Consider the following 13807-nt stretch of genomic DNA (forward strand, 5'->3'; position numbering starts at 1 on the left):
GTTTTGGTTCGAATTATTGTTGATAAAAGAAAGGTGTTACTTTAAATGTTGGATTATGCTAAGATTAAAGTTGTGCGGTATAATTTTTTAGAAATTTGATTGTATATATATGGTTATGGTTTGAATTTTGATGTTAAAAGAGTGGAAAATGATTATTTTTAAAGGTTTTTGATTGTGCTATATGTTTATGTGAGCTAAGGTGGAAATTGATTGATTTTGTGGTTGGTATTTGCAAGAAGGCTGAATAGGCCATATGAACTTAGAATTAAAACTTTATTTGTGGTAATCAAAGAATTATTGGGTGTGTATATGTGAATATCTATGGATTTGGTTGTTTGATTGTGGTATGTGATTCGAATTAAGGAATAAAAGAAAAAAGGAACTAAGTTGATTGATTTTTAAAAGCTATAAGTGATAGTTATGGTCGTAAAGATTTAGTTGTGAATGAATCGTGTACTCGTATAAGTTATAATCATTTGATTTTAATAATAATCAAGGTTAAACGAGTATAAGTTGATTATTGAGTATATAAAGATATAAAGGTGATGAGAAAGGAATGTGTTATGTGCTATGCGTATGTGTGTATAAGCTATACTCGTATATTTTGAGTCGAGAGTATAAGCGAGCTATCGTACTGAGTTAACGTTCCGGGAACGAGAGTTGAGAAACTAATTAAGGTTTGGTTTTGATTGTAAATTTGGAGCGTGAGGGCATTCAGGCTAGGAAAGGGAAAGGTATACTAGGTGGCAGTAGTTCAACCTTCAGGAAAGCGAATTCAGGCAAGTAACTCTAATTACTTGTGTAAATGGTTATAGAGAGGATATTGTTCATGCCATGTAGAGTATTGAACTGTTAAAATAATGAACCCCTGTTATTGATTTGAGATACCATGTCTTTGATCTTGTGAAATTATTATTGATAAGCTTGTTGATCCAACCCCTTTGGTAACTCTTTTTCCTAAACTAATTATTTGTTATACCATGAACTGTTATAAACCCTATAAGTACCTTTATGAACCCCTTGTAATGATGCTTCGTTCCTTGTTTACCTTATCCTCTATTGATCCTTGAAACGGTTTTGATTTCCCTAACTTGAGTACAATGTTATCATTGAACAAGATCCCTAGAATTGAACTTTGCTTATCCCTGATTCATTCCCTTAACTTTGAAATTCTTGAAATTGAACTTAAGAATGAGTTTCGACTTGAAAAAAGTCCGAATGGTTTCATATTCTTGGTAGAGAGATCGAGTTTACGATTGATTTGGCTGCTAGAACGGAACCAGTATCGAAAGCTCCCTATCATTTGGCGCCAGTCGAGATGAAGGAATTGGCAGCACAGTTGCAAGAATTGTTGGATAAAGGAGTAATTCGGCCGAGTGTATCCCCGTGGGGTGCACCGCTATTATTTGTAAAGAAAAAGGATGGAAGTATGAGGTTGTGCATTGATTATCTCGAATTGAATAAGTTGACGATTAAGAATAAGTACCTTCTATCGCGAATCGATGACTTGTTTGATCAGTTAAAAAGAGCTTCGTGTTTCTCAAAGATTGATTTAAGATCTGGGTATCATCAATTAGAGATTAAAGCAGAAGATATACCCAAGACAGTGTTTCGAACTAGATATGGACACTACGAGTTTTTGGTAATGGCTTTTGGTTTGACGAAAGCGCCAGCCGCATTTATGGATCTTATGAACAGAGTGTTCAAGCAATATTTGGATAAGTTCGTCATAGTATTTATCGATGATATACTGATTTATTCCAAGACGGAAAAAGATCATAAGGAGCATTTGAGGATTTCCTTGGAAATTCTAAAAAAAGAAAGGTTGTACGCTAAGTTTTCGAAATGTGAGTTTTGGCTAAAGGAAGTGTAATTTCTTGGTCATGTAGTTAATAAAGAGGGAATCAAAGTAGACCCATCCAAGATAGAAGCTGTGATGAATTGGGAAAGACCCAAGACTCCTTCGGAAGTCAAATGTTTTTTGGGATTAGCCAGATACTATAGAAGGTTTGTACAAGATTTCTCTAAGATTACTATTCCATTAACGAAGTTGACAAGGAAGAACGAGAAGTTTGTGTGGACGGAAAAGTGCGAAGAAAGCTTTCAAGAATTAAAGAAGAGGTTGGTCACCGCCCCAGTGTTGGTGTTACCTGATGAAAAAGGAGAATTTGTAATATTCAGTGATGTTTCGTATAAAGGACTTGGATATGTGTTAATGCAACACGGGAAGGTAATAGCATATGCGTCAAGGAAACTCAAGCCGCACGAGCAAAAGTATTCCACGCATGATTTGGAATTGGCAGTAATTGTGTTTGCCCTTAAGATTTGGAGACATTATTTATACGGGGAAAAATGCGAGATTTTTACAGATCATAAGTGTAACGCCTGGGAAATATTATATATTTATTTTTATCAATAAATAATTATTATATGATTTTACGTGAAATTTGGTGAATTATTTGATAATTGATATTAATATTTGGATGTTTATTTCTGATAAAAATAAGATATTTTAATTTTTAATTATCCAGAATTAAATATGGATAATTTTGGTATTTTTCTGGTAATTTTTTGACTATTATATGATTTTATTAGGATTTATAGAATTAATAATGATTATTCTTACATAGTTATAAAATTTATTTTTAGAATCAGAAATCATCTCACTTCAATCATTTTTGCGTTTTTACGACCCGAAACTCTTCCGAAAACTCCTTTCTAACCTAATCTGATAATTCTGAACACTTTTCATGTTTTGACTTTTTCGATCCGGGGTACGGTTTGACCTGTACGAGTCCCGGTGTGAAATTTTCGATACGCAAATCATTTTATATATATCGATAAGAATCCATATTCTCAAAAGGCGAGACATTATCACCTTAATTTTGCATAAAGTATTTTGTAGGAAGCTCTGTTTTGATAATTATCCAATTCTGGTATTAAAATCGTATCGTCTTTTTAGTTACTTAGCGGCTAAGTTACCTATTTTCGGATCCGATCTGTAAATATAATTATCGAAATATTAAATAAATAAAATATGTGATGGTTTTGTCAGCTATGTGTTGCTGTATTATCAAGTGTTTGTTAATTGTTAGACGCGAAGATTAATTTTATAATTAATTATTGAGCTGTGTGAATTTAATTCATTTTAAAATGATTTTATTGAATATTTATTCTCATAAATGCTAAAATTGCTCCTAAAATTTATTTTGTTGCTTTATAATTTTATTTATTATTTTTAGGAGTTTTTAAAATTTGGAAATCAACATTTTATTGATTATTTATCTTTAAATGATTTTCTGATTTTATTTAATTGTAAAATCATTATTTAATTCCAGAATACTTCAAAAATCATGAAAATTTTATTTTATTAAATTTGGAATATTCCGAGAATTTTAAAATTTATTTCGGAAATTTTCTGGCTTTTATTTAATCGCACGTGTATTCGCTAAATTGAAAAGAATACAGGTCTAATGCGCATTATCAAAATAATTTAGAAATCTTGCAAATTTAATTTTACTAACTCCTAAATATTTCGGGATTTTTAAAGAAATTAATTTCGTAATTTTTTGAATTATTTTACTTATTAAACACTCGCTCAATTTATAAAATTGCGATATGAAAAAGGGGTGATAACGGGAATAAAATAGAGGTAACAAATAAAAAGAAAAATACATATAAAACCTAACCCCCCGGTCGGTGTCACCACCGCCTTTCTCCTCTATCCTTCTCCACTTTCGATCGGTTCTCTCTCGGTTTCTCTCTCTCAATCTTCCTCACAAATCTCTCTATTTTCTTCTCATTTAATCCTTCAATTGCTCATTTCTCTCTTTCTTTTTCTTTTTCCCCTTGGTTCGGGTGCTTCACCGGTGTACCTTTCCATTTCCGGCGACTTCTTCTCCGGTTTGTTTCCGATTTTCTCCCCGGTTTTTGCTTCCTGTTATTCTCCTTTCGCATGATTACATACAGTGTGTGCATATATGCGCGTGTATGGGTTTTTGCTGTGTTTCTATTTATTTTATCCCTCCCATCGTCTCCCCTCTCCGTTTCCGGCGAGGGTGGCGGCGCGTGGGGGCGTCCCTCCGTGTGTAATTGTTGTACAGATGGATGTTGTTTTGGTTCTGTGATGCTGGTTCTGTAGTCCTGATACGGGTTTAATTATTTTCTGCAGGATACTGATTAAACTATGTTCGAATAAAGCAGTTGAATAATTTTCGTGAAATAAATAAATTTATTCATGCGGGAAATTATTAAAATTAATCGGTGAAATTTGTATGGAAACCCGAATTTATCGGGTACCGACGAATTTTACCGCCGTCGACGATGAGCCACGGCGAGTCGACGGTGGGCGATGATGATTTTTATCTAAGTCCTACATTTATTATTTAAATAAAATTAGTTCGGTAAAATTTAATTGCGAAACGAAAAATATAAACAAAAACGTAAAAGTATGGATGATAATAATAAATAATTGAAATTGTAATGGTGTTTGGGATTTCAAATTGGATTGGATGTTGTTGTTATTGATTGTGATGGACGTCGAATTGCTCGACGGGGAGGCCGATAAACAAAGGAGACGCTGCCCGATTTTCGGGAAATAAATTCCGAAAATACGGGAACATAACCTATAATTATCGAAGACGTCGAATAATCATATTAATTATATTATATGAACTTAAGTGTGATGGAGACAAAATAATCTATAAATTAGCGATTACCTGTTTTTTTCAAAATGACGAGTATATGTATTTTACGAAAATAAATACCGAACCGAGTTTTGAAGATGTGAACCATAATTGCTATGTGTATTTCAATAATACATATAAATATGAGTTCGGTTATGAAATCGTACGGGTAGAATAGGATAGCGATTTGATGTTAAGCTTAAGCGATTATCTGAATTAGGGTATTTCAACCCTGTAGGTCCTAGACGGAAAACCCGAGTATCGACATCGGACTAGGAACGATCTAGTGATTAGATGTCGAGATCAAAGAAGTTCCAATCGAAGGACCTGGGTGTTGGGATCGTATCCAGAATGGAATAGTAGTTTGACGATAAAGACGAACATCCAGATCGAACCAAAGTCAACCATTAATAGTAATTAAAGCTTATTGAGGCAAGTATTCTTGATTTTCTTTTAAATACTGCAAGTATTCCCGAACTTTCTTTTAAATACAACAAGTATTCCTAATTTTTCTTTTAAAATACTGCAAATATTTCTCCGTTCCTATTCTAAGTTCAGAATAGTTAAATGTTTTATATTTTGCTGCAATTACTCTTATTATGCATGTTCTTTTCATTCTTGTTCCTATAATTCGATTGCTCTCTTGAGCAAATACCCATTCTTTCAGGTTATTTGCGAATCCTGAATTGGTATGTTTTGAATTCAAAATGATTTGATATCAAAATACTCCACGGGCTGGATAGTGATATTTTGGGGATTGAGTTTTACTTAATCCTAAGGACTAAAACATGACCGGTGCCTTGAGATGGGCCGTAGTGCCTGGGGACCCGACTGGATCTATACAGGTAGGTATAGATCTGCACTGTATCCTGACTGACCAGCAGGATATGAATGCGAACTAGTGTCCAGTCTAATTTGTTGTTGATTGCCATTAATGACATTCTCTCTCGAATGGTTTTATGATTCCAAAACCGGACAAAACCCTGATTCAGGAGATGAATCGGGGAATCGCTTGTCATTTTTGAATTTATAGTTAAAGGCTGGGGACAGCCTACGTTTATTCGCTCAACTCACTCAAAATAAATAGAATTGTTTAAATTTGTTTTAAGATTTTGTCCGGAAGTCTCTCTTTTGTTATTAATGCTTGAAACTCAAATTATATACTTGCAGGGCATTTTTGGCTCACTCTTGCTTTGTAAATTCTTAATTCTGCCAGAAACAGATAAGGATAAAAGTGAATAGCTTTGATAGACAGCAGAAGTTAGAGAACTCTCCGATGCGAGAAGTTGAAGAAATTAGAGGAATATGGCAAGAGCGTTAGGACAAAGGTATTCTCATTTGTATGTTAGTTATTGTAAGTTGTAGAAGATTAGATTCTTGTTTCACACCATAACCTGTAAACGATCCAGATTCAAGGGGTTAATTGAATATTCTTTTATTTTATGTAAAGATTGTTTAGTGACACCAAATCTTGACCCCGGATTTGGGTTGTTACAAGTTGGTATCAGAGCTGCAGATTATTGGTCACTGAAATAAGAATAGGTTAGAGTAAGATAGGAATGATACGTCTTACAGGATAGGAAAAACCCTAGGCATACTCAGGTTAAGTTGAGTTGAGTGTGAATTAGGGTTAGCAGATCTGATCTGAAGTTGGTAAGATAGGATTGCTGAGAAAGTGTAAGGCGAATGTCGCAACGCTATAGGTATATTGAATTCTTAGATCCTACAGTAGTGAGGGATCGACAAATCGACGGAGATGGGGTATGTTACCCTACTTTTCATGTGGTTTTGAAAAATATGAGATCGATTCTTGTGGGAATTTGTGTAAGAGAAGCTACAATTTAACTTAGAATTAGGTAGTAGGACGAGCTTCATGCCGGAGGCAACCAGTTGATGAAAGTTGATGAAGAACCAACGTTGCACATTTCGAAGGTATCATCGTTGCATGAAGATTTTTATCACATACCGGACGTTGAGCGAGGAATGATATCTACCTTTCTAGATATAGGTAAGATTAGCAAGAAGATGCGACCCTATCTACAAACAGAACATCGAATCACATGTGTGGTTGTAAGCATAACGTCAAGGACGACGACGAGAATATGAAAGACAATGGCAGGCGTTAGCATTGGGTTCGAGTTAGGAATAAAATGATATACGACGGTAAATGAAGTTTCGTCCATCAATAAGTGCGAGCAGAATCCAAGGAAAAGTGGAAGAGGTACCAAAGTGGAGAGACCCTTATATGAGCAGTCTTTTAATTAGACATTTCATTGGTAAATCAGGAAAATAACAAGTAACTTATATAGTAATGACGACCAAATATTTGATTTTCAAAACTTTAAAAATAAGATTTTGGAAAAGATTTCCTTAATCAACTTTCAAAAGATTTTGCATGAAATAAGTTTTACAATTTGGTTGTCGAGGTACTACTTAAGTTCTTCTTATTATAAACAGAAAATGACCTAAAAAGAAGAATGGAATTAGATTCAGTATTGTTAATTCAAAGGGCCAAGTAGACCCACCAGCAGCGAGAAGGTTTAATGTTTGCTGTGAAAAATGAAAGTAAACGTTGTTTAATAAAATCAATAATTGAATCAACATATTAAAATATTATTTACCCCAATTTATAAAATTATTAAAATTTAACGAGATTCGTGATTCGAATGGACGGAGGATGATTGAAGGAAATGGCAGAATCTTCCAGATGATTGGAAAAGAATCGTATTTCTATCGACGAAATTGAGGCATTGCGTGATCGATGGGTATTTTACACGACATAGATGAAATCTGAAGTCGTGATTTTAAATTTCAGAATGACGCGATTAAGATCAAATTATTGAAGCATTTGGTGTGAAGATATTTCCAGGCATCATTTTGAAGCAATGAGGTAACTTAAATCGTAAACCTGTATTCGAACGATCCAGAAGGCAGATGTAGGCGAAGCATGGAAGGTGATCGACATTGACATCCTTTCTTCTAATACGATAGTATACGTTTTTCTTGATTCGTGAATGCGACTGGAGGCAATGATTATAAATTTTGTAAGGACGCGATATGATTGAATTGTTAAAGCTTTGAATATGGAGGCATTCCCAGAAGACATTCCGAAGTTATAACGTGACCTAAACGGTGAATCTCTCATCCGAATGGTCCCTGGAGGCATACGTAAATGGAGCGTGGACGGTGATCAATGGTGATCTACAATGTTATTCTTTTTCAAATACGATAGCATATGTTCTTCTCGAGTTTTGAATACGTATGAGCTTCTTCTGTTGATAAATTATATGAGGCGAAAATGAAAGAAAATTCATTGTATTCCTTCTGAATTATTTCTCTTCTCAAATCCTTGATTGAGACAACAGTGTTGTGATATGACGCTTTGTCGAAATGACGAAGAGTCGGGTGGGACTCCACCTAATCATGTGTTGTATGCCATATAGTATGAAAGACTGGCCATCTTGAGTACGAATATGGTTGTCTCATTCTTCACTCATTTTTCTTCCTTCAAATTTTCTGAGTTATAAATTCTTTTAATTGGTTGTTGCATTGTTATTCCTTATTCCGTTTTTCAATCAAAATCATGTTCACAAACTCTCCTCTTGCATCGAGTCTGTTCATTGACGATTACAAAAGAAATAGAATAGTCTTGTACGACAGGTAGAATTACGTGTCGAAGGAGAATAAGATTGCAAGCTGATAAATGATGAACATTTGCGAGCAAGGAAGAATGGACACACTGACAACGTGGTTGTGGAAAAGACATCAAATCTGACAGTTGTTCGTGTTATGAGGATCTCATTAATACGGTAGATTACGTTAACGTAATGCACTTCAAATCGGAAGATTTTGATGAAAAATGAATCGTTAGTGAACCGTAATAAATAGATTAATTACAAAATAAGGAAGTAAAGTTGTGTGCGTCAGACAAAGCAAGCGCGTGTCGGGATGATAATCGAAGATCAGGGGAATTCTGAACAATGACTCAGACAGGCGAGGCATCCCTTCGTCATGAAAAGATATTTGTCGTGAAAATTCAAGAAATCTTAAATGTAATCGAACTTCGAACGTGTTCTTCAAGAAGTTGTGAAGTTCTCTAACTTGCATAAACAAGTGATGGTGAATTTAATGCTCATACCCAGGTCAGTGACGAAAGTTTGATACGGGAACATAAGTGGAGATGAAGCAGGGGTGATTCGACTGTGAAGCCTTTTAAGAAATAACGATGTAACGATTAAGTTTCCACCAGATTGTGACGATAGTAATGAAAACCGTGTGTGGTTATTAAAAGATAAACAGATAAGTTAATAAAATTGAATGTGTATCGTCCAAGATAGATGATTGTTGTGATTGGTAAAAGGATACGCCATAATTCTTAAAAGTAACTATACACAATTGGTAATGGCAAGAAATAAGTTAAAAGAATCGCGAAATAAAATCCTTGAAAAACAACGAGGTAAATTCATTAATGACAATTCGTAATATTCTGAAAGAATTGAGAAATGTATGGTTATATTAATTATTGTGGGTTTCAGACCCAATCCCAATTAAAAAGATATATGCTATGCCAGTCAGATGCTGATCAAAGGTGAATTGGGGGAATTGATGATTTTGGTTAATGGAAGTAGGTGGATATGATTGTAGATGATTTGGTTGATTGATGGTGTCGGCTTGAGTCCGACTGGTAGGCAATGGTGTAGGGGAAGTGCTGCCCAAATTTTCAGAAATTTCCTACGTTCAAGAATAAAGAAGTATATTGTCATTTTCATCGGTACTCCAAATGTTTGCGATCTCGGTTCCTGAGAAAGAATGTTATGATCAAACCGACTTTATGTAATTGGTCTTTGATTCCAGTTAGCTAGTCTTCACTTGGTTTAATTGATCAATTAAAAGAGTTAATTGATTAACTTTACCAACTAATGGTTAGTTAAATTGAGGTCGATTCCAATTAGATTAAGTCAAACTCTGGCATGATTTTCAGATCCGAAATCAAGGCGATTATCAATTTGGAGGAGGTTATGGCATTAGCAGCAATTGAAAGTTTAGTAAAATTAGCGCGATGTTACTACAGACATGTGCGAGATTTTACCTAGACGAATACGCCCCGTGTAATAGACAAAAGGAATAGAAAGTTATTGGTTCATGTTAGTTAGAAGAATATTTTTTAAGAACTGAAGGTTCAAGATGAAGGAAAGAGATTTTATCATCTGTAATCACGTTCCAAAAAGGACTTGGATGTATACCCATATCGAATGACGAGTTCATGGAAGCTACTGTAAATTAGTGGAGAGAACATTGCAAGAATTGAAGATCCAAGATAGAGTAAAGAAATATTACCTTCGATAATAATACTCCATGAAGAACGTAATTATGCATCTTTATCGAATTACGATTAAATAGAAGTTGCTGTGTAGTACTGGGATACTCCCAAATACAATTATTTGATATAAGACAGAGACTGACGAAATCTGCATGAGAACTCGAGAAAAAGAAATGTTGATCAGTTGGAGAAAGCCAATTATGTGATCAGTGAGTAAACGAGGTTAAGAAAATTGTTATCGATGAATTTTAATAATTTTGTTAATAAGAATTTAGATATTATAAATAATAGCCTGCATTCTAGCGTTAACTTCAGAAATGACTTATCTAATAATGAACATATTAATATTATCAAGAAAAAGAAGAAATTCGTTATGTTTAAAAGAGATAATGAATAATGAGAATGGAGAAATAATAAAGAAAAGAAATGGAATCAAAAGAATGATAAAGAAATTTTATAAAATAATCCTAGATATATGCAAGTTGCGAACGTCAATTGTTCCAGAACTGATAGGAGAATGAAGTGAAATGTCGATAAATGAAGATAGAAATTTCATTCAAAGAATGCGTGTTAACAAGGGAGAGTAAACCAAGGTATTAGTGGCGAACTGCTAAAGAAGAATGTTACAATGAATCTTATATCAGAATTCTTTAGAATTAAAGCAAAGCCCCGAAGATTCTAACGAATGATTTACCAAGGTTACCTCGAAACATACGGTGAAATTTCTCATTGGTTAATGCACATAGTCAAGCTGGTGTCAAAAGCCCTGTATTGTATGACCTAGTAGGGATGAAGTAACGGGTGAAGGAAACTTCCAGAGTGTGGAGTGAAAGAGTAATAAAATAAAGAGTGTTTCGTGCTATGCACAAAAGAGGTCATGGGAAAAAAGAGAATGGAGGTATGAAGTTACGCATCGATTATCAAAAGTTGTAAGTTCGAAGATTAAATGAACATAATGTACCAGGAGTATTTGGATGGTGTAATTGTATTTATTGATAACATCCTCGTTAATTCAAGGACTAAGGAAGACCAAGTTGAACGCCTGAAGATATGCTTGCGAAGAGTTGAAAAATTGCAACTGCAGTTTCATCTCCAAAGATATGAATTCTGGTTATAATGGATTAGGAGCTATGATTCTTGGTTAACTACCAACCGGGAAAGGTCCATTTAGGGACAGATGTTTTGAATAGAAAGAAAAGAGTGGATACCATTAAGATTGTTGGGAAATGGTTAAGAGAACTTGAAAAGTTAGGAATTGAAGAATATGATTTGATCCGTCTTCTGGGTTATGCTGATACTTACTTTGTTGTTGGATATCAAAGGTGGTATTAATGCAGATGATTGATGTTGACTTCAGTATGAGACGTTGTGAGCATCAAATTTCGTATTGATATCTAATTTGATATGACAAAAAAATGAGTATTAGTACCAGGAGACCGGGTTTTGAATAAAGTTATGATTCATTCCGTTCCAAATTAATATTTCCTTTCAGATAGTAGCAGATTCTCGCTCGATGAATTTACTTGATAATGATTGAAAAGAAATAGCAGAATGCTACAAAATGGTGAGTAGATGCAATTGTCAAGATTTTCCTTTCTAGATGTAGAACATTCTGAAGCATCAGACGTTATGAGCTCGGGATATCCGGTGCAGACGGATAGAAAATGCAAGGGACCGATTAAAGATTCTTGAATCTGATTAGAAAATGAGTATGGGCCAGACTAACCAAACAAAAGAGGACATGAGCAGTAGAGTAGAACAGCCAGTGAAAATAGAAAGTTCATGAACACGAATTATTGGAATTAGACAGAAAAGAAGATTAGTGTGAATTAAATTAGTCCTTTGAGGCAATAAGATAAATAGAATGATTGTGAATGAGTTGGTCTTGTTGTCACAGGTATAGTAAGATCATAAAACATTCATGTGTGTATGACCATGAAGAATAATTTAGCCCTATAGATATATACAGAATGGAAATTTGAATTAGGTTGCATGAGCAACTGATAGATGTTGATATTGGCAGAAGAATGTTGAGTAGTGGTGAAAATGATGAGTTTTGGAAAATTTTAAGTAAGATACTCGAGATGTATCAGCGTATGTTCCTTAGCGTGATTCTGAGAACAAAATCCTTTTAAGGGGGGGGGATGTAACGCCTGGAAAATATTATGTATTTATTTTTATCAGTAAATAATTATTATGTGATTTTACGTGAATTTTGGTGAATTATTTGATAATTGATATTAATATTTGGATGTTTATTTCTGATAAAAATAAGATATTTTAATTTTTAATTATCCAGAATCAAATATGGATAATTTTGGTATTTTTTTGGTAATTTTTGGACTATTATATAATTTTATAAGGATTTATAGAATTAATAATGATTATTTTTACATAGTAATAAAATTTATTTTAAGAATTAGAAACCATCCCACTTCAATCGTTTTTGCGTTTTTACGACCCGAAACTCTTCTGAAAACTCCTTCCTAACCTAATCTGATAATTATGAACACTTTTCATGTTTTGACTTTTTCGATCCGGGGTATGGTTTGACCTGTACGAGTCCCGGTGTGAAATTTTAGATACGCAAATCATTTTATATATATCGATAAGAATCCATATTCTCAAAAGGCGAGACATTATCACCTTAATTTTGCATAAAGTATTTTGTAGGAAGCTCTGTTTTGATAATTATCCAATTCTGGTATTAAAATCGTATCGTCTTTTTAGTTACTTAGTGACTAAATAACCTATTTTCGGATCCGGTCTATAAATATAATTATCGAAATATTAAATAAATAAAATATGTGATGGTTATGTCAGCTATGTGTTGTTGTATTATCAAGTGTTTGTTAATTGTTAGACGCGAAGATTAATTTTATAATTAATTATTGAGCTGTGTGAATTTAATTCATTTTAAAATGATTTTATTGAATATTTATTCTCATAAATGCTAAAATTGCTCCTAAAAATTATTTTGTTGCTTTATAATTTTATTTATTATTTTTAGGAGTTTATAAAATTTGGAAATCAACATTTTATTGATTATTTATCTTTAAATGATTTTCTGATTTTATTTAATTGTAAAATCAGTATTTAATTCCAGAATGCTTCAAAAATCATGAAAAATTTATTTTATTAAATTTGGAATATTCCGAGAATTTTAAAATTTATTTCAGAAATTTTCTGGCTTTTATTTAATCGCACGTGTATTCGCTAAATTGAAAAGAATACAGGTCTAATGCGCATTATCAAAATAATTTAGAAATCTTGCAAATTTAATTTTACTAACTCCTAATTATTTCGGGATTTTTAAAGAAATTATTTTCGTAAATTTTTGGATTATTTTACTTATTAAACACTCGCTCAATTTATAAAATTGCGATACGAAAAAGGGGTGATAACGGGAATAAAATAGAGGTAACAAATAAAAGGAAAAATATATATAAAACCTAACCCCCCGGTCGGTGTCACCACCGCCTTTCTCCTCCATCCCTCTCCACTTTCGATCGGTTCTCTCTCGGTTTGTCTCTCTCAATCTTCCTCACAAATCTCTTTATTTTCTTCTCATTTAATCCTTCAATTGCTCAGTTCTCTCTTTCTTTTTCTTTTTCCCATTGGTTCGGGTGCTTCACCGGTGTACCTTTCCATTTCCGGCGACTTCTTCTCCGGTTTGTTTCCGGTTTTCTCCCCGGTTTTTGCTTCCTGTTATTTTCCTTTCGCATGATTACATACAGTGTGTGCATATGTGCGCGTGTATGGGTTTTTGCTGTGTTTCTATTTGTTTTATCCCTCCCATCGC

This window comes from Apium graveolens, chromosome 9 (assembly GCF_009905375.1).
Source record: "Apium graveolens cultivar Ventura chromosome 9, ASM990537v1, whole genome shotgun sequence".
In the NCBI taxonomy this organism is placed as follows: Eukaryota; Viridiplantae; Streptophyta; class Magnoliopsida; order Apiales; family Apiaceae; genus Apium; species Apium graveolens.